Source organism: Lemur catta, chromosome 12 (genome assembly GCF_020740605.2).
Source record: "Lemur catta isolate mLemCat1 chromosome 12, mLemCat1.pri, whole genome shotgun sequence".
In the NCBI taxonomy this organism is placed as follows: Eukaryota; Metazoa; Chordata; class Mammalia; order Primates; family Lemuridae; genus Lemur; species Lemur catta.
The window spans coordinates 40,987,077-41,007,247 of NC_059139.1; the positions used below are offsets into that span (position 1 = coordinate 40,987,077).

The 20,171-nt window shown below is 34.0% G+C and overlaps 1 protein-coding gene and 1 pseudogene across 2 annotated transcripts in view; one reads left to right on the forward strand and one right to left on the reverse strand.

The window, feature by feature from the left end:
- The window catches only part of CWC27 (CWC27 spliceosome associated cyclophilin), a 203,462-nt gene that overhangs the window by 171,830 nt on the left and 11,461 nt on the right, over positions 1-20,171 (forward strand). The window lies entirely within an intron of this gene.
- LOC123648653 lies at positions 17,821-18,502 on the reverse strand (annotated as a pseudogene). The gene has a single exon (XR_006738692.1). The product of XR_006738692.1 is annotated as a 60S ribosomal protein L9-like (transcript).

The following is a 20,171-nucleotide window of genomic DNA, read 5'->3' on the forward strand; positions in this document are numbered from 1 at the left end:
TTTTTTTAGCCTTTTTATAAGCCACTTAAGTCCTTTTTTATTGAACAGGAAAGTCACCAACAAATTCAAACCCCAAAAGTTTTCATTTGAAACTCATAACCCACAGGATTCGAATTTACTTTCAACTTGGCAAGACCATTTAACTTCCCAAGGTTCTTCCTAGCCCCTTGGTTCAGTATTGTCTCATTTGAATTCCTCATTAGCTTCAGATACCAATTATGTGTTTTTAAAAGTGTCATTCTTGTTTTTCATCTGATTCGATAATACAATCAATTTTCTATCTAATATTCTCATTGGAAAGTTAAACAAATGGGAAAACTTCACCAGACATGGGGGTAAAAATGACTGATCAGTGATGTTAGCTAATTCTCCATCTAAAGAAAAAAATAAGTGGTGAAAAAGCGAGGAATAAGTTAAAACAGCCATTAGCAGGTCTTCAGGGCATTCATTTCTGCTTTCAATTGTAATCTCCTAAACAGAAAGTCAGCTGTACACTATGTACCTCCAGAAGTTTTTTGGTGTTTCTTGTATTAATATCTAAGAAAAAAACCTTAAGTGTTCAAGGCACTACATAGAATCTTACAGAATACACAGGGCCCTTATGTTGCAATATAGACCATTGAATTTTTATAACTTGATAAGCAACAACTTCATTTCTGTTCATAAATAAACCAGTTTAGTTTTATCAAGTCTCTGGTGATTTAGATCCTCTCTCACAAAGTATATTCTACTCAGGAAAGGAGTCTTGTATTCAAAATGATTTATAGCTAATATTATGAGTGCATGGCATGTGCATGTGTGTTATGCATAAATTACATGGTTCCCAGACTATTTTGTAGGTCACGGTTGCCGCTTTTCTAAGAAGTGAAAGTCAGCCAGTGTGCTGTACTACACTGTCAGGATCTGTTATCTGAGGTAGAATGATTGCTTCTAAGACATTTTTATGTGTCCGCATGAGTGGCCACACATTGAGGAATCATTTTCATTTTCTGTCAAGATAGAAACCATTACCAATTTATTATGTTTTCTTTTACTTGGCAAACTATTCTATTTGCATTTTTGGCTGAGCTGCTGTATTGGCATGGTATACAACAGACATTTGGGTACCATTCAGGAGCATTCTACTTTTTATGCAAAAAAAAAAAAAGTGAGGGGGGAGAGAAAGAAAAGAAATATGATTCTATTGTAAATAGTGCGTATGGTGTTTGATAATTATTCCCAGATTTTACTGACTAACAAGGCATTTAAAGAAGTGTTACTAGTAGATCTAAGCTGAAATGCATGATAGAAATTTTTCACTCAGAATTACTAGGATTCTTTCTTTGTTCAGATGTATACCACCAATATTTGGTGGCATTGATAGCATCAGAGTCCAATTTAACAGGTAGAGTAGTCTCTTTGCCACTGTATTCCTTGGTCCTACAGTATCACAGACTCACACAGCTATAGACTCCTTCTTCAAGCATGGATTTTATAAAACCGATTAGACACATGGCAGGAGGCATCAGCCAAAGGATTCATATGACCATATGGATGATGTCCATGTGCCAGTTGGGTTTGGTTAGATAAAGCTTGATTAGCTCCCAAAACAGTTTTGAGAGAGCTGCAGCTGACAAGGCAGTGGAGAGACTATAAAAAGAGAAAGCCACCTGCTCCTTATACAACAAAATTGGCGTTTCTAAGGAGAGGAGAAAAATTAAATCTGTGCAAGTAGACTTTGATCTTATCAGCATTAACTATTCACTAGTATGTTGCATTGAAAATTTTTTTCCAGATTGTTAAATCTAAGGTTAACTGAAAACTTTACCACAAATATGCATGATAAAACAATAAACATAATGATCTGTCTGCCTTCTTCCCTCTTTCTCTTCTTTTTCTCTCCTCCACCACTTTCCTCCATAGTACATACAGTATTCAGTATTACAAAAACTGGAAAACACTAACAATTGCATGACTGTCTCAAATAAATATTTTAATGATTGTTATATAATTCAAAGATGTTCACTGTAGAAAAATCAGAACATAGACCTTTACTTCTCAGAAGTAAATAAAAATCACCTGTGATCTCAAATGCAAAGATAAGTACTATTAATTTATGCATATTAATTTGTATATTTATGCTATTTATACTAAATATGTAAAAGTATATATTTAGACATTAATTTATACACTTCCAGACATTTCTATGCACATCCATATTTGAAGCAGAAATGGGATTATAAAGTTACTATAGTTCTATAACTTCCCTTTTTCTCTCAACGATGTATAGTGACTGCTTCTCCTTGTTATACATAATTTTATGACATAATTTTTATATTTTGTATTATGGCCACATAGTATTCCACTATATAATATGATGAACCACTAATATATTTGGCCATGTTGTTGGATATTCAGGCTCTTTCCAGTTTTTATTATTATAAACAATGCTGTAATGAATATCCTTGTATCTATGTCATTGTCCATTTTCTCAGGATAAATTTCTAAAACTGGAATTACTTATTCAGTGAGTGTGCATTTTAGGCTTCTGCTAAATATTTTCAAATGGCTCTCCCAAAATGTCATTCCAGTTTATACTCCCAAGTTAATACCATTCAAGACGTACCTCTAGGGATATTAGAATCTCAAGAATTAATTAAGGTTCTTTTCAGTGCTTTGTGAAAGAGAATAACATTTTAGAAGAAATGCTTTGCCTTTACAAATGATTTAAAAATACAAATACAGTCTGATTTGCTTCTGTTTTTTATAAAACTATACAAGTTTCAAAATAGCTCCTCTCCTCAGGAGCCTCATCTCTAAGTGACCTTGTTCTTGATTCTGAAAAACTCTCCTTCTAAGATAATTGTATGGGTTAAAACTTCTGGATCTGGATTTTTTTCCAGTTTTATTACTGCACCTTGGCTGGTATTAAACATAAGTTTTATCCATCAGTCAGACAGTTTTTTTCTGCTAGAGATTGAAGTTCTAAGAACCATGATTTGGCTTGAAGAAGTTTTAATGCCTTCTTCTGGAGTTAGCATAGTACAAAAACAATTACCAGCTGTCTGAGTATCCAAAATAGTGAAATTTCAATAATGTTAAAAAAAAAGTAATGTTAAAAAAGGTAATTATTGACTTTAAGAGCCAGTCAGACCTCATTATAAGATACGAACCTAATTTCATCCTACTGCTCATATTAGCAAAGCTTTAAACCCCTTTTTATATGTAATACATACTATAATTTATGTATAGTTTGGTCATGTATTGAGTGAAGGGTGCAATGACAACAAATGAACACTTTAATTATAGTTCCCACTTCATTCAAATGGAACATTGCCAGGCATAGGTAACAGATTGGTATGGATTAACACAAATACTGCTATAAGGATGGAGAGCTTGGAAACAATAAAGACCCAAGTTAGCCAAATGAGAGATTTTCTTCACTCTTTAGTGTTAGCTAGGCAGCGGGTCTCAAATTTTGGTCTGTGGACCCTTTATACTCTTAAATTATTGAAAATGAGAACTCCGAAGAGCTTTTGTTTATATGGAATATAGCTATCAATAACATGTTAACATAAATAACATACTTTATTAAAAAAATGATTATATCTGCAAAATAGAAAAATTTAGTGATAAGAGTTGCATTGTTTTACAGTTTTTGTAAATCTCCGAAGTCTGGCATAACAGGAACCGCTGGATTCTCACATCTGCTTTACCCTGTCTGTCGATCTCACATTTCACGTATTCTCTGAAAAATTTCACTGTATACTCATGAGAGGATAAGAATGAAAAAGGCAAATAATTGTCTTAGTATTTATAAAAAATTAATTTTGACCTTGTAGATGTAGAAATCTCCAGATTATACTTTGAGAACTGCTGGGATAAGGCATTTCTAGTCATTGTGTGTGTCATGATGGTCCTGTTTTATCACTATTTATGATCCAGTCTATAAATCCTGGAAAGCTTTTTTTCCAGGTCCCAGTTTATGAGCCTTGTTCTGAAGTGGTACCAAAGCTGTACTTTCGGAACTAAATGTGCCCATCATCATTGGCCTAGGCCCACTACAACAGAAGCTTTACCATTTCCACAGCAACCCCTTACTGGCCCTTAACTGTTGTGAAATCATCTGTGGTATGCCATTTGATTGTTTGCTTTTTATAAGTTTTTTTCACTTGCACAGTATTATTTAAATATATTCTTTTGCTTTTTTTTCTTAGGTTTTTACTTTCTTTACCTCGGTTTGGTTTTGTTTTGTTTTGTTTTTCCTCCTTATTGATTTGTTGTTCTTTATGTATTCTGGATACCATCAGTGTTATAACTATCTTGTTAAAGTCTATGGCTTGTCTTTCAAATTTGTTTTTGGGGTTTGTTTTGGGGTATTTTTGTTTTTTACATACAGAAATTTTGAATTTTTATTAAATTGGATTTATCAATCTTTTTCTTTATGCTTTTTGATTTTTTTTATATCTTACTTAAGAAGACCTTTACTGTCTCCAAGTTTATAAAGATATCAACTATATTTTCTCCTAACAATTTTAGAGAAAGGTTAGATAATTTTCTTAATTAAAGTCTTGCACATTTTCATTAGGTTTATTACCAGGTACTCTATATTTTTTGGTGCTTTTATGAACTATTTTTTCTAATACCTTTTCTAGTTGGTTATTCCTGGGATCTAGGAAAGCTACTGAATTTTTTTATCCATGGACATTTTTTAAAATTTCCTTGTTAATGCCAATAGTTTTTCAGGTAATTGTCTGGATCCATCCTTTTCTCCTTCCCTCCTATTCCAGTGAATGGTAATGTCTCCTCTGTACTGCTGAGCCCATACCTTTTCTCTCCCCAGGAATCTTGATTAATCAGCTACTTCTCTTTCTCTGGTATCTTTATCCCCTTCATTGACTTCTCCCTATCATCGTTTAAATGTGCTTAAATCTCTCTTCAATCAAAAAACAAGAATGACAACCTCTTCCCCTCATCTCTCTCCCTCACCTTATGGGCATAATTGAACAATGTTGTCTTCCCTCACTGTGTCCCCTGACGTGACATGTCCCATTCACTGCACCACTACTCCTGATAGTGCTTTTACCAAAGTTACAAACCCCATTTTCATTTAAAAGCCACAGGATGCTTCTCAGACCACAGACACAGTTTAGTTTAGAGATCATATTGAGAGATCTCACACACACACACACACACACACACACACACACACACACACTCTCTCTCTCTCTCTCTTCCTTTGGCTTCTAGAACACCAACCTGTCTTGACAAAATGGGGCCTTTGCTTACTTCTCTACCCTCACCTGTCATGTGGAGGTCATATTGAGGTACAGGTTGAGCATCCCTAATCCAAAAATTCAAAATCCAAAATTTGAAATGCTCCAAAATCTGAAACTTTTTGAGCACTAACACGTGGAAAATTCTAACCTCATGTGAAAGGTTGTAGTCAAAACTTGGTTTCATGTATAAATTATTAAAAATATTGTATAAAATTACCTTCATGCTATAAGGTATATGTAAAACATAAATAAATTTTGTTTTTAGACTTAGGACCCATCTCCAGAATTTCTCATTATATATATGCAAATACTCCAAAATCTGAAAAATTACAAAATCCAAACACTTCTGGTCCCAAGCATTTTGGATAAGGGATACTCAACTGTTCCTGTATTTCCACAAACACACTACATTCTCTTCTTTTCTGGGCCTTTGCTCATGCTGTCCTCTCTGCTTAGAATGCCTCATTGTCCTTTCCCCTCAGCCCCTCCTTGATTCACCTAGCCAGTGCTTACTTTTTCTTTGAGTCTTAGCTTTGATGTCACCTCCTCCAAGATAGTTTCCTATCTGTACATTGTCCATTAGTTACACTTCGACCCTTCCCAACCATGAGTATTTACTCAGACTTTCTTTGCCTTAAGTCCCCCTTTTTTCATCCCTTATTTGTGACCTAACAAAATGCTAGTCATTTTTCAAGACGCCTTTCTGTGGTGCTCACACCGACAGTGTTCTTTCTGTTTTTAGAAGCCAGATGCTTGTTTGGATATTGAAAATATCATGCAATATTATAGTTTTTTTTCATTCTTGTATTTATGCCTAGTGTCTCCAAATAGATTATCATAAAATAATGTCTTATTGATTCTAACTGAGTTAATACATAACCCATTTGTTCAGCACAATAACTCTGTGGGATAGGTATTAATATCTTTGTTTTACACATGAGGGAACTGAGGCATAGTCAAGTTAAAAAATTTCTCTGCTTTTTGGTCCTTATAGTACCTCATCTAGTACATCAAAAACTATTTGTTTATTCTATGTGTATCAAGATCTGTCCTGGGGAAAGGAGTGGCTGGATATGTACACTACTGTTACCACTGGTTAGCTGGAAAAGGAGGATGGAGGATAAGAGGCACAAATAGGCATGGAAAAGAGATATAATTAACTTTTCTTTTAAATGTCTCTCAGTTGTTTCCCTTGTTATGATGAGCAATCCAGTAGTAATTTTAATCTGTCCTGTGCTCATTTGCCTTCCATATTTCCTTTTTGATGAAGTATCTGTTCAAGTCTTTTACCATTTTTTAATTGAGTTTGCCTTCTTAATGTTGAGTTTTGAGAGTTCCCTATATAAGCTAAATCCAAGTCTTTTGGGGATATGTAATTTGCAAGTTCTTTATCAGATATGTGATTTTTCTTCTATGCTATAGTGCTTTTTAAAATTTTTATTATTTTTTGCTTATTCTTTTACTTATTACTTTTTATTTTATTAATAGTGCCTTTCACAAAGTAAAAAATTTTAATATTGATGAAGTCCAATTTACTGATTTTTTTTCTTTTATGGTTTATGCTTTTGGTGTCATGTCTAAGAACTCTGCCTAACTTTAAGTAACACAGATTTTCTTACAAGTTTTCTTTTAAATATTTTATAGTTTTACATTTTACAGTCAGACCTATTACCCATTTTGAGTAAATTTTTGTGTAAGAAGTGAAGTTTAGGTCAAGGTTCATTTTATTCATATGGATGTCCAATTGTTCCAATACCATTTGTGTTTAAAAGACTATCCTGTCTCCATTGAACTGCCTTTGCAATTTTGTCAAAGTTCAGTTGACAGTAGGTCTTTTCCTGGAGTCTCTATTATGTTTGATTAATCTATGTGTTTATCCTTTCACCAATACCACATTATCTTGATTATTACAGCTTTATAGTAAATTTTGAAATCAGCTAGTATGATTCTTCTCACTTTCTTCTTTTTTCCAAAATTGTTCTGGCTATTTGTCTATATTTATTAAAAAAAAAATCTGCTGGGAAATTTATTTGAATTTCATTAAGTTTATTGATTAATCTGAGGAGAATTGACATGTTTACTATGTTGAGTTTTCCAAAACATAAACATATAGTTATAGTTCCCCATTTATTTAGGTCTCCGTTTATTTGTTTCATCATTATTTTATAGTTATTAGCATACATATCCTATACATGTTTTTTGGATTTATACCTGAGTATTTCTTTTGTGTGTGTAGCTGTTACAAATAGTATTTTCTTAAATTTTGGATCCCAATTATTTCTCACCATTATATAAAAATATGCTTGATTTTTCTGTGTTGACCTTATATCCTACAACCTTACTAAATTTACTTATTAGTTTGAGGAGAATTTTGTGGGGTTTATTTTTTTTCTAATTTCTTTCTTTTTTTTTTTCTTTTTGTTTCTTTTCTTTTCTTATTTAGCAGGAAGGTACCTCATTCAGTTCTAGGAGAATTTTGGATTATTTTTGTTTTGTTTTGTAGAAGCCTTGGAATTTTCTATATAATCGTATTGCCTATAAATACAGGCAGTTTTATTTTTTTCTTTTCCAATCTGTTTATGATAGTTCAGGTTTCTTTCTGGTATTATTTCTCTTCTATCTAAAGAACTTCCTTGAACAATTCTTTCAAAGCAAATCTAAATTCTGGGTTGACAGTTCATTTATTTTAATACTTTAAAGATGTTTGTTCCACCAAATTCTGATCTACATGGTTTCTATTAGAAAATCATCTTCACTTGTTCAAATTGTTGTTTCCTTATAAATAATGCATTGTTTTTTTCTGGTTTATTAAGATTTTTTTCTCTTTGTCTTTAGTTTTTTCAAGTTTGTTTTGTGTACATGGGTGTGGATTTCTTTGGGTTTATTCTGTGTGGGGTTGGTTGAATCCGTAGGTTTGTGTCTTTCACCAAATTTGGAAAGTTTTCAGGCATTATTTCTTCAGATATCTTGCCTTCAACACATACTCCTTCTTCTCTCTTTCTAGGACTCTAATGACATGAATTTTAGATCTTTGGTGTTTTCCCACAGGTCCCTAGGCTTCATTAATTTTGTTCAGTCATTTTTCTGTCTGTCCAGATTGGATAGTTTATAATGATCTGTCTTCCAGTCCACTTTTTCATTTGTTACCTCCATTCTACTAGTGGGCCCATCCAGGGGGGGTTTTATGTTGATTATTTTTCAGTTCTAAAACTTCTATTTGTATTTATTTTTATGTTGAGTCTTTCTATCTTTTCATTTATTTCAAAAGTGTTTGGCTTTCTTAGAGCCTTTTTATAATAACTGTTTTAAAGCCTTTGTCAAATAATTCCAATGTCTGTCTTCTCAGTATTATTATCTGTTGATTGTCTTTTCCCATGAAAGTTGAGATTTTCCTGGTTCCTCATATGCTGAGTAATTTTTTTATTGTATCCTAAGCATTTTTAATATTATAAGTCTCTGGGTCTTATTTAAATCCTATGAAGAATGTTAATATTTTGTTATAGCAGACAATCAACCCGTCTGGGCTCAGGCCACAAGTTCTGACCACTCTTCTGTGGGATTTGGTTTCAATCTCAGTCTTGTTTTCAGTGCCTGTGCATTGCTATTTGTATCTGTCCCGTATGCGTACCACACGGTGGCCAGTCTGGGACCTGGCTGTTGGACTATCTTTTACTTAAGTTCTCAAAGTCTTTGGTGTGTGGTTTAGTGTCAGATCCTCACACTGACTTTATGGGGTCTCTTTCCTCTTCACAGTTTCCTCAATACTTTCTACCATCCTGGGCCTCCCCTTTTTGACCTCCAGCCAGAAAGTTGGAGCTTTAGTTACATTGTTCTGCCATGCACTGTGCCTTCATTCGGGGGCAAGCTGTGGTAGAAAAGAGTGGGGAAAAACCAGCAGGGTTTTATCCCACCCTCTTGGAACTGAAGCTCCTCAGAATTGTTTATCAATACTCCCCTTTTTTCCTTTGGAGATTCCCAAATCTGCACTGTTCTGCAGTTGTTTTTTTTAAGATTTATGCATAAGTAGTGAATTTTCTAAAACTGGATTGTGTTGAATTATTTCACCCAGCAGGATATCTCATTTCTTTCAGCTGCTACCTATTAAGGTCCTTTTTTCTTTTTTTTTTTTTAAGAAAATTTAGGTAGTACTCAATTCTTCTTAGCATGAATAATTTGTTTTCTTTAAAAAATTTATCCTAATAGTTGGCACTGAATTGTTCTTAGAGAGAATAACGTATTTCTTGGGGAATGTATTGTGCCTTCGTAAGGCTCACAGACTGAAGAGCAGTACCTTAGAAGCATCCTCAGATCACAAAAGGTGTTCACCAAACAATTCACTGTTATCCTCTTGTTACCTAAGTGGATACTTTAGGCTCAAGGATCATAAGAGAAGTAGGTAGTAACCTACCACAAACAGGAACTCAGGGCTTTTTTTGCATAGTACTCTACAATGCCTCTTCAATATTTATTTATGCTTGAGATAAGAAGAGAGGGAGGGGATTGGTATTGAAAGATGCAGTGGTTGATGTGACCTATCTCCAGGATCTCTTAACAGCCTTCATTGAAGTTGTACTTATGTGAGTAGTGTTTCATTTTAGACTCAGGAGGGCTGAGACTCAAATTCTTTTTGCATGGTATGGGCCAAAGGAAACTAGAGCACAAGAGGCAAAGGAGGCCTGAAAATCATAAGGCATACTGGCAATTAGCAGAAATCTTTTGAAGGGATTTGGACATCTGTGGGCTGTGGAAGGGTACAGAGGTTCCTAGCTGACAGATGGTTCATAATAGGATAATACCTGAAGCCTTAAATCAAGTTAATAAAATGTGTTTGGCTCAGTTAATCTGAAGAAAGCAATACTGGTAGTTCATGGAGTCAAAAGAAGAGTATATTTTGCTATAAAAGCTTGTTGCTAAATAATCTCTAAGGAAGTTGATCTGTTTTTTATTCACTAGTATAAAGTACTCCCCCTTGTTCTTGCCAAGAATTTCAACTAAGTGATCAACTGCAAGACAAATTTCCATTCATCAGCTTTTGGGGAGTAATATTTTCGGTAGTTACTCTAATTATGCTTTATGTAGCCTTTATCAGAGCTTTAGAGTTTGTATTTGTTTAGATGTCATCCTTAATTCACAAACTTCTAATTTCCAGCCTACAGGTAAATTATGCTGTCTGTATTCTTACAGTTCAGATAATGAGCCTTTTGTACTCATTAATCTGCTGCTGTCATTTAAAACTTATCCCTGCTTATCAGTTAAGAACTCTAAATAATATGCTTTTTTTCCTTAAAATGTGCAATTGTTAATCCTTAAGCTTTATATGAATACTTATCACCTAGTGAAACTAAAATCTTTCAATGGCATTAATACTGCAGCACAATATTTATGGGCTCAGTTTATTCAAATAGGTCATATTCAGTTTGTATATGTTGAAAGCTATTCTTATTTCATTTGAATGTTTTTAATGTAAATAATGTGTGAGGTATGGAATGTGGAGTAAAGTTAAATGTGACACCCATCGCCATTGATTTATAGTCTAATATCCCAAGTGAGATAAGATGTCTTTGTAAGGAAGAAGGTTTCTGCTTAGAACAGATATTGGGAGTAAATTATGAACTGCTTTCACAGTCATTGGCAAGAAACCTTGCATTCGCGTAGGATTCCTAACTCTCCTGATGTGGTTTAACCCTTCCATGTAACTTGGGACTGTTACCCTCTTGATACCTAAGAGGATACTTCAGGCTCAAAGATCACAGGACAAGTAGGTAGTAACCTACCAGAGGCAGGAACTCAGGGCTTTTTGGATAGTACTCTACAATGCCCCTTCAATATTTATTTAGCTATTAATATTATATTTACTTGACCAAAGAAAGGTTTCTGAACTCTATTATTGTTTGTTTAACTCACGTTTGAGTCTTTAGGTCAAGTCACTGCATTAAAACACATAGAAACCAATTAAAGATTGAAAATGAACAAATTTGCTCTGCCCCAAGTGGCATTTATATTTTCATAGGCTTTTTTATTTCAGCATTTCTGAAGAATTACTTTAAGGTGAAATCCTTCTTTTCTTTTAAAATCACTTGTTAAGTGTATTTTAGCCAATTATCAGTTATTCAGATTATTTAATAAGATTATACAAAGTAATTTGACAGAATAGGAATTACTTATACTTGACTTTAAAGCAAATATACATCCTTTGCATGCTTTTTTACCCAAGTCTTCTACTGGTAGTAGGAAATGAAGTTAGCTCTGGATCCCACCAATTCATTCTTAAAGCGAATATTTGCATGTATTATACTATATTTCAGGTGGCTACCCTGCTATCTCTCATTTTACCTTCAGAAGAGCCTCATAGATTAGGGACTAGCTGTGGTAGATTTGTTTCTCATTGCTCCATCAGATAATTAGTATTATTTCTGTTCTATAAATGAGGAACTGAGGCTCAAAGAAATTAAATTATTTGCCTAAGATCACATGGTAATAAATGGTAGGGGTATCTGTCACACTTACAAGCCCAAGCTGCTGCCAGAACACCAGCTTCTACCAACAGTGATTCTATCATGAAGTACTAATCACTAGGATAAGTAAGAAAAAAATTCAACTTGACTTTCAGAGGCCTTTGATTCTAAATAATATAATAATACTCATCTTTTAGAGCTGGTCATAGTATATATCACCCATTCTCATCTTTGGAATATTTTCAACATTCTTTTAAAGAAATGTACCATCGTGCAGGCATCCACTAAAACAACCATTCTTTTTTTTCACTGAGAGTTCCGAGACCAAAACCTACTCTGTAATCCCACATACTGAATTATCACCTAATTATTATACAGTGTGCTGTCGATCAGACTGCCTGGGTTCAAATCGCTGCTCTGACAATGACTGCTGACTGCTAAATGACCTGAGCAAGCCCCTTAACTCCTAAGCCTCAATTTCTTCACCTGTAGAGTGGCGATAACAATACCTACCTTAGAGTTATTGTTAGAATTTAATGAGATAATTCACAGAAAGCACTCAACACGGTGCCTGACTCTTAGAAAAAGCTCAGGAAATATTAGGTGTGAGAGTGGGAAGGGGGGTGCATGGTACTAGGGTAGTATTGGTAAGGTTTGACATATTACTTAAGCAGCACAAACTAAACATTCTAAATTAAATTGGCAAAACATTAGTTATACAGTCCTCTTGATCTAATAACCTCAAAGAAAAATGATATATGAAGAAAAGGCAAATGTTAATTTACTTCACTTAGGTTATCTGTGACCTAGAAGGAATGTAGACATATTCATTAAATTTGCTAGTGGTGCTCGATAGTTTTATTTTATAAGCTGTTGTGCAAAGGAGAAAAGTATAACTTTGTTAAAAAAAAATAATGTTCTTTAGCTGAAACCAGATTACAAAATGCTGAGGCTGGCGGAGTTTAGCTAATATAAATTTAGAATTCATAGAGAAAGAGGAGGAGAGTGGACAAGATTACCTTTTCTATGTTGGGAATATACAGTCATGGATTGTGGACTCTCTCCAGAATCTTTTTTTTTTTTTTTTAGCTGACAGGAACATCTTGGAACAGAGAAAACTGTACATGCATAAGTCATTTATTGCTATTGGAAAGAGAGTTTAAGGAGCAAAAGTCCTCAGGATTAGCATAATGTAGTAAAAAAGTCATTTCAGCATGGTTGTTTCAGATAGCAACAAAACCATGGCAAAGAAATTTGCTATTGTACACAGGCAACCAAGAAATTTATCAGTATGCGTTCTGATACTTTAACCTTATCTCAGAGAAAATTAAATGATTCTTAAAGCAGGATAGAAAAACCCAAGTAGTAAGATTCCAGGTGAAGTGTAGTGAAAGAAGATGCATAATTCCTACATAGTTGTTTGTATTTCTTTAAAGGTAGTTTTAAACAATGTCATTTTTTATAGTTATTAAATGAAATTAATACTAATTGTCATACTATTTTTTCACATAACCTAATTTGTATTTATAATATATAAAACATTTAAAAAGAAGGGAAAGAAAAAAATCACTAGTGATTTCATATCCCACAGGTAATCATCATTAATGTTTTTGTCTATCTTCCCAGACATTTATATATAGATGCTTTTCCCAAGAATAGAATCATACCATACCTCTTTTTTTTTTTTTGCTTTCTCTCTTTTCAGTATACTAGCGACATTTTTCATATCATTAAATATTCTTTTCAACATCCCTTTTGATAGTTATATGGTATTCTATCATGATGATAGAGCATAATTTAACATAGGTCCTTTTTTGGAAAAATTCACCCCATTTTTAATTACAAGCTTTTCATAAATGAATAAAGCAGTAGTTAAATATTTTATGAATCCATTGTTATGTCCTTGAGCTAAAGGAAATGAAACTGCTGAGTCAGGTTTTTTAAAAAAAAATTTTTTTAATTGAGGTATAATTTACATATAAAAAAAGCACACAGTTGTTATCTGTTCACAATGATGAATTTTGACAATTGTATAGCCCCATGTAAACACCACCAAAACAAAATATAGAACATTTACATCACCCCAGCAAGTTCCTCCATTCCCCTTTCCAACTAGTCTCAACTTTCTGATTTTTATCAGCTCAGATATGCCTTTGGCAACATTTTCACTAAATTGCATTCCAGAAAGTTGAATCATTTATACCTGTACCATCAATGTATGAAGTTGCTGGTTTCTCCTAACCCGAGATACTATGTGAGTATGTGTGCATTACAATAATATAGATAACTGATGTGTATATATACACACATACACATATATAAAAATTATTACCAATTTCTACTTTGTACTCATTTATATTTCTTTGTTTACTGGTAAAGTTAAACTTTTTTGATATGTTAACTGGCCATTTATATTTCATTGTTGTGATGGTGAATTGTCTATTATGTTTATATATTTCCTATTGATTTATAAAAGCTTTTAAAATTAAGGATATTATTTTTTGTTTAAATATTTTTAACAGTTTATTGTTGCCTTATAATTTGTTTATTGGGGGGTTGTTTTGTTTTTAAAAAGGAGTTTTAAATATTTGCATTGCTAACTATGCCAGTCTTTTCCTTCTGCCTGGTATCATTCTTAGCCTCTTCATAATCCCAAGATTATATAAATACCTAGCTATATCTTTCTCTAGTGTTTTTATGGTTTTGCTTTTATTTTAATTTGCATCAAAAATCCACCTAGAATTGATCTGGCATATTATATTAGGTCAATATTATAAATTTATTATTTTTTCTCTAAATTGCTAACCACCACAAATGAATAATCCCATGTTTCTCTCACAGATATTAAATGTGTGCTTTATCATACAGCAAGTTCTTATGTATATTTTTGGGTCAGTTTCATTATTTTATATTGAATTTTTTGTCTATTCTTGTGCCAATACCTCACTACTTAATTATCATAGCAATATAATACTTTTTAGTATCTCATAAGGCAAGTTGGGCCTTTGTTGTTCTACACTTAAATTTTTACTTTAAAAACTTAAGTGAGTAGATAATGTGCTACATTCTTATTTTCTTTTAGTTATCCACACCTGGGAAAAGCTTAGACAATAGACTATGGAATCAATAAAAAGGCCCCATTATTTAACAGGTGGCCACTACCTGAATTGCAGTCCCAGTGCCAAGAGGGAAAGAATTAGTCTTTAGACAGACCCTTCAAAGTAATGGAAAAGATCACATGTGGAAAATAAGTAGTACGAGGGATAAAAAAGAATGAAACCTAGCATGTTTGATTGCCATTTTCTAGTATAGGTATATAAATGTTTTTATGGGCAGTTTAATCAGAATTTTTTCCATCTCCCTAGTACACTGAACAAAAGTACAAAGAATTAACAAAGTCACAGAGTAGATACCATCTCATTTTCTTCTGTTTTACCTGATGTGAATCCCTAAGACATCTAGGATGGCCACATACAAATGCAAGGCACAAAATCCTCTTCCAAAGACATTCATTAAGAATTGTTCAACGGCCAGGCGTGGTGGCTCACACCTGTAATCCTAGCACTCTGGGAGGCCGAGGCGGGTGGATCGCTGGAGGTCGGGAGTTCAAGACCAGCCTGAGCAAGAGCGAGACCCCGTCTCTACTGAAAATAGAAAGAAATTATCTGGCCAACTAAAATATATATATAGAAAAAATTAGCCGGGCATGGTGGCACATGCCTGTAGTCCCAGCTACTCAGGAGGCTGAGGCAGTAGGATTGCTTAAGCCCAGGAGTTTGAGGTTGCTGTGAGCTAGGCTGATGCCATGGCACTCACTCTAGCCCAGGCAACACAGCGAGACTCTGTCTCAAAAAAAAAGAATTGTTCAACTACCTGCCATTTTGCATTATTAATATTCCTTCACTCTGGTATTAATGCAGATAATCAAGTTAAATGTAATAATAATGTTCTATTCTTTGTGTGCAGACAATTAAACTGATCACACAATCAGTTAAATGCTGGGCTTGAGCTGTTTTCAGTAGAAATAAAAGTTAAAGTAAGAAATTGACTTTTACTGAACATTTCCAAAGTACCAATCTCTTTTAGACCTAGATAGTGTCATTATGCCCAAATTATATGGGAAAAATCTAAGACACAGAAAAGTTAAGTAACCTGGGCAAGGTCTCACAGTTAGAAGTGATAGAGTTCAGAAACAGCCAATCATGTTTGGCTCAATAGTTTGATTCTATTTGTTTTTAAAGACATTCCCTCTTATTTGTGATTTTGTTTTGCTGTATGTAATATCACATTTTCTGCTAGAAAGAAATCATTCCTAGTTTATATGGTGAAACTTAATGCATCAGTATTTCATGGCTTTCTTTAGAATTATCTTAGCTTTCATATTGTCTTCCACCCAAGCAACAATTTCTCTGAGCTAGCCTGCATATTTTTCATATTTTCCAATAAAACACTGTTGTTGTTCCTGTTGTTGTTTTAAACTGTAGTGAAAAGGCCAAACAAGGGATTCCAGGACTTTATTAACTCTTAGTCAAAAATTGTCTAGTCCCCTTTAAATCATGGAAAATGTTAAATTCATAGTCCTAATATTACATTCCCTATATTATTTGAAGAATTAAAATTCAGAAAGTTATTTAAAAGTTTGTTTAACTTGAACAAGAAATTCCTGTCACATTTACTCCTAATTTTTCATAGGAATATAAATAGTAGGGTAGTTATGAGTATGGGATCTGGAGTCAGACCTGAATTTGAATCCCAGCTTGGAAACTTACTGTGTTCTTGGGCAAATGACATAACTGTTCTAACTCTGCTCCTTAAAGTGTAAACTGGGGATAATAATAGTGCCTTTTTGGTAGGTCAGTTTATGGATTAAATGAGATACTATTTTTAAAGGGTTTATTTTAGTAGGGTGTCTGGAACAATCAGTGCTCAATAAATGTGTTGTTTTCCTTCATCTTTGGTGTTGCCATTGTTATTTTTAAGAATTAATTTCTCTATATTTGACCACTGTCAGATCTATCAAGATAAGATGATTGGAATTTATACAATTTCTATAACATTTGACTATTTTTATGACCTTTTCTTAATTAACTCATAATATCTCACAGTGATTAGCTTAAGTTTAGTTCCTGTCATAATTTTTAACATTCTGAGATAAAACAAATTGGAGTTTTTTGGTGGATAGTAATGCCTCATTAATGAAATACTGGCTTTTTCCTTAAGGCTAGTACTAAAAAAAAGCAGGGGAGGGAGCACATATGAAGGAACTTTCATTGTAAATACAATTTAAATATAAAGCAGAAGAATATCATCACTTTGGAGAGCATAGAATTATAAGCTCAGTGTAATGTAAATGTTTTTATTCCATTCCTCTCTCTTGGCCAAGTTCTAAGGTAGTGATAAAATGAAGCAAGAAAGAATATGATTATAGACCAGGTTCCCTGGTTAGTGTTCATTTTATGCAGGACTATAAATAATGCTGCAAAAGACCAGTGTGGTTCTTTATAAATAGACCCTTGTCAGAACTGCTGACCCTGAAATGGTGATTATTTTAATTCTAAGCTCTCTGTTCAATCCCTGAAGTCACCTCTTTTTCAGCCTTTTTCTCCTGGATGAAGAAAACCCTTCTGAATTAACTCTGTGCTTTCATACAGTTTGCCCTGAAATAAGTTTCTATCACATCAGGGAAGTTTGATTTGTTTGTGCATCTGTTTTGAGAGAAATGGGCAGATAGCCACGTACCCCAGCTGCTTACCAGGCCTTTTTGATAGGGAATTCCATCTTCCCTGTGTGGCTCTGCTAGTCCACTGACCATAGATTAAATGTTACTGGCTGAGCAGTTGGTTAACCCCAGGGCAGGTGTAAGAATGCATATTACAGATGTATTCTGAAAAGCCTCTTAAATCTTTCCACCTGTGTCCTGCTGAGTGTTAAGCATGTTAGATAGGCAAGAAAACCTACAAACTATGTATTCCCCTCTTGCTTAAAATATTTTGAAAATTACATCTTTCACATTTACTCCAACAAAATACTAAATATTTACTAAAGACACTCAATAATGTGAGGATTTGTTTTTTTTGGGTTTTTTTTGTTTTTTTTTTAAGAAAAAGTCCCAAATCAATAGGCCTTTTATTGCATCGTCAAAATTACAAATACATCTTAGTAATCATGTGGTGTCTTCATGCGGCTGGACAACTCTTAAATCTTATTCATCAGCCTGCTGAACTGTTCCTTTTTCAGAGACATAGATACCATCCAAAAATTTTCTGATATCTTTGTTTTTAACTGTTGTGGCTTGCTGAATCAAAGCAGCCGAATTTGAAACAAGCTCAATATCATTTCCTTCAAGGATCAACTCATCTTTCTGTGCTTGAGATACTGAACAAGCAACACCTGGCCTCACCCAAACGCTGCGGATTGTATTTTTCACCTAAGAAATTTCGTATTTCAACAAGAGACCCATTCTCCTGGATGACAACATTGATGGGGAAGTGAGCATGCACAGACCTCATCTTGTAACGGAAGCCCAGTGTAACACCCTTGATCATGTTCTGTACCTTACTACAAATAGTGCGAACGGTAGCCTGTTCCTTCCTATTTCCCCACCATTTGTCAACCCGGAGCCTCTTCTTTTTCTTTCCAAGGAGACTGAGTTCTACATTGATGTGATCGAAGTCCCTCCGCAGGGTTCCTCTGGGGCCCTTCACAATAACTGTGCGTCCCTTAAGAGTGATGTCGACATTTTCTGGAATGTCGACAGTCTGATTGCTGAGAATGGTCTTCATTCTCTCAGTAGATTGAGGATTTGTTTTTTAACTACAGGAAACAAGACATTTTTCAGAGTTGGCTTTCAAAACCCCAAACTGAGAGGGCAATATAACATTCCTTTAAAGTTCAGAAGAAAGGAGATTCTTCTGTTAGTGGTTAACAGTAAAAGAAAATCCACTGGTTTTCATTGATGTTTTTTTTTCCCCAAAAGTCATTGTCTATTTTCCTCTTTGCTTGGTTTTCCTGTCCTTATTTTTATTTGTTCAAGTATTTTAAAATTTTTTGTCCTTGTTTTTCTCTTACTGTTAATTTCTAAATCTCTCTTCTGAGTTTTTTTTATCATTTCTGCTTGCATTTTTCTCTGCTTCCTCTAAATGACTGTTTCTGTTTCCCATTCTGAATCTTTTTTCATCTTTACTTTTCTCTCTTGATTTCTTTTTTTTTTAATTTCAAAATATTAAGGAGGGTACAAATGTTTTCATTACATGGGTAGCCTTTATAATGCTTTAGTCAGGGTTATAAGTGTGCCCATCACCCAAAGGGTTCATTGTACCTGTTAGGTAGGTTTTTACCCCTTTCCTCTCCCCCTTTCCCCTTCTTGATCTCCAACCGTTTTTACCCATATGTGCCCATCAGTTAATTCCAAATTATTAAGAGTACACATGGTGTTTGTTTTTCTATTCTTGAGATACTTCACTTAGGATAATGATCTCCAGGTCCACCCAAATTGCTGCAAAAGACATTAATTCATTTCTTTTTATGGCTGAGTAGTATTCCATGGTATGCATGTGTGTGTGTGTGTGTGTGTGTGTGTGTGTGTATACATACACACACACACACACACACACACCACATTTTGTGAATCCACACATGAATTGGTGAGCACTTGGGTTAATTCCACATCTTTGCGATTCTGAATTGTGCTGCAATAAACATTTGAGTGCAGGTCTGTTTGATAAAATGACTTCTTTTCCTTTGGGTAGATACCCAGTAGTGGGATTGCTGGATCAAATGTTAGATCTACCTTTAGATCTTTGAGAAATCTCCATACTGTTTTCCACAGAGGTTGTTCTAAATTACAGTCTCACCAATAGTGTATAAGCATACCTCTCTTTCTGCATCCACTCCGGAATCTATTGTTTTTGGACTTTTTAATAAAAGCCATTTTAACAGGGATAAGGTAATATCTCATTGTGGTTTTAATTTGCACTCCCCTGATGATTAGTGACTTTGAGCATTTTTTCATATGTCTATTGGCCGTTTGTCTATCTTCTTTTGAAAAGCTTCTGTTCATGTCTTTTTCCCACTTTTTAATGAAGTTGTTTGGTTTTCTTCTGGCTGATTTGTTTGAGTTCTTTATAGATTCTGGGTATTAGCCCTTTATTGGATGTATAATTTGCAAATATTTTCTCCCATTCTGTAGGCTATTTGCTTTGTTGATTATTTCTGTAGCTGTGCAGAACCGTTTTAATTTAATCAAGTCTCATTTATTTATTTTGTTGTTGTTGTAATTGCCTTTGGGGTCTCAGCCTAGGCCGATATCTAGAAGAGCTTTTCCTACATTTTCTTCTAGAATTTTGAACTTTCTGTATCCAGATGTCCACATGTCTTGTAAGACATGGAAAGTTTTCAGCCATTACTTTGTTGAATAGGTTTTCTATGCTTTTGCCCATCTCTTCTGCTTCTGGAACTC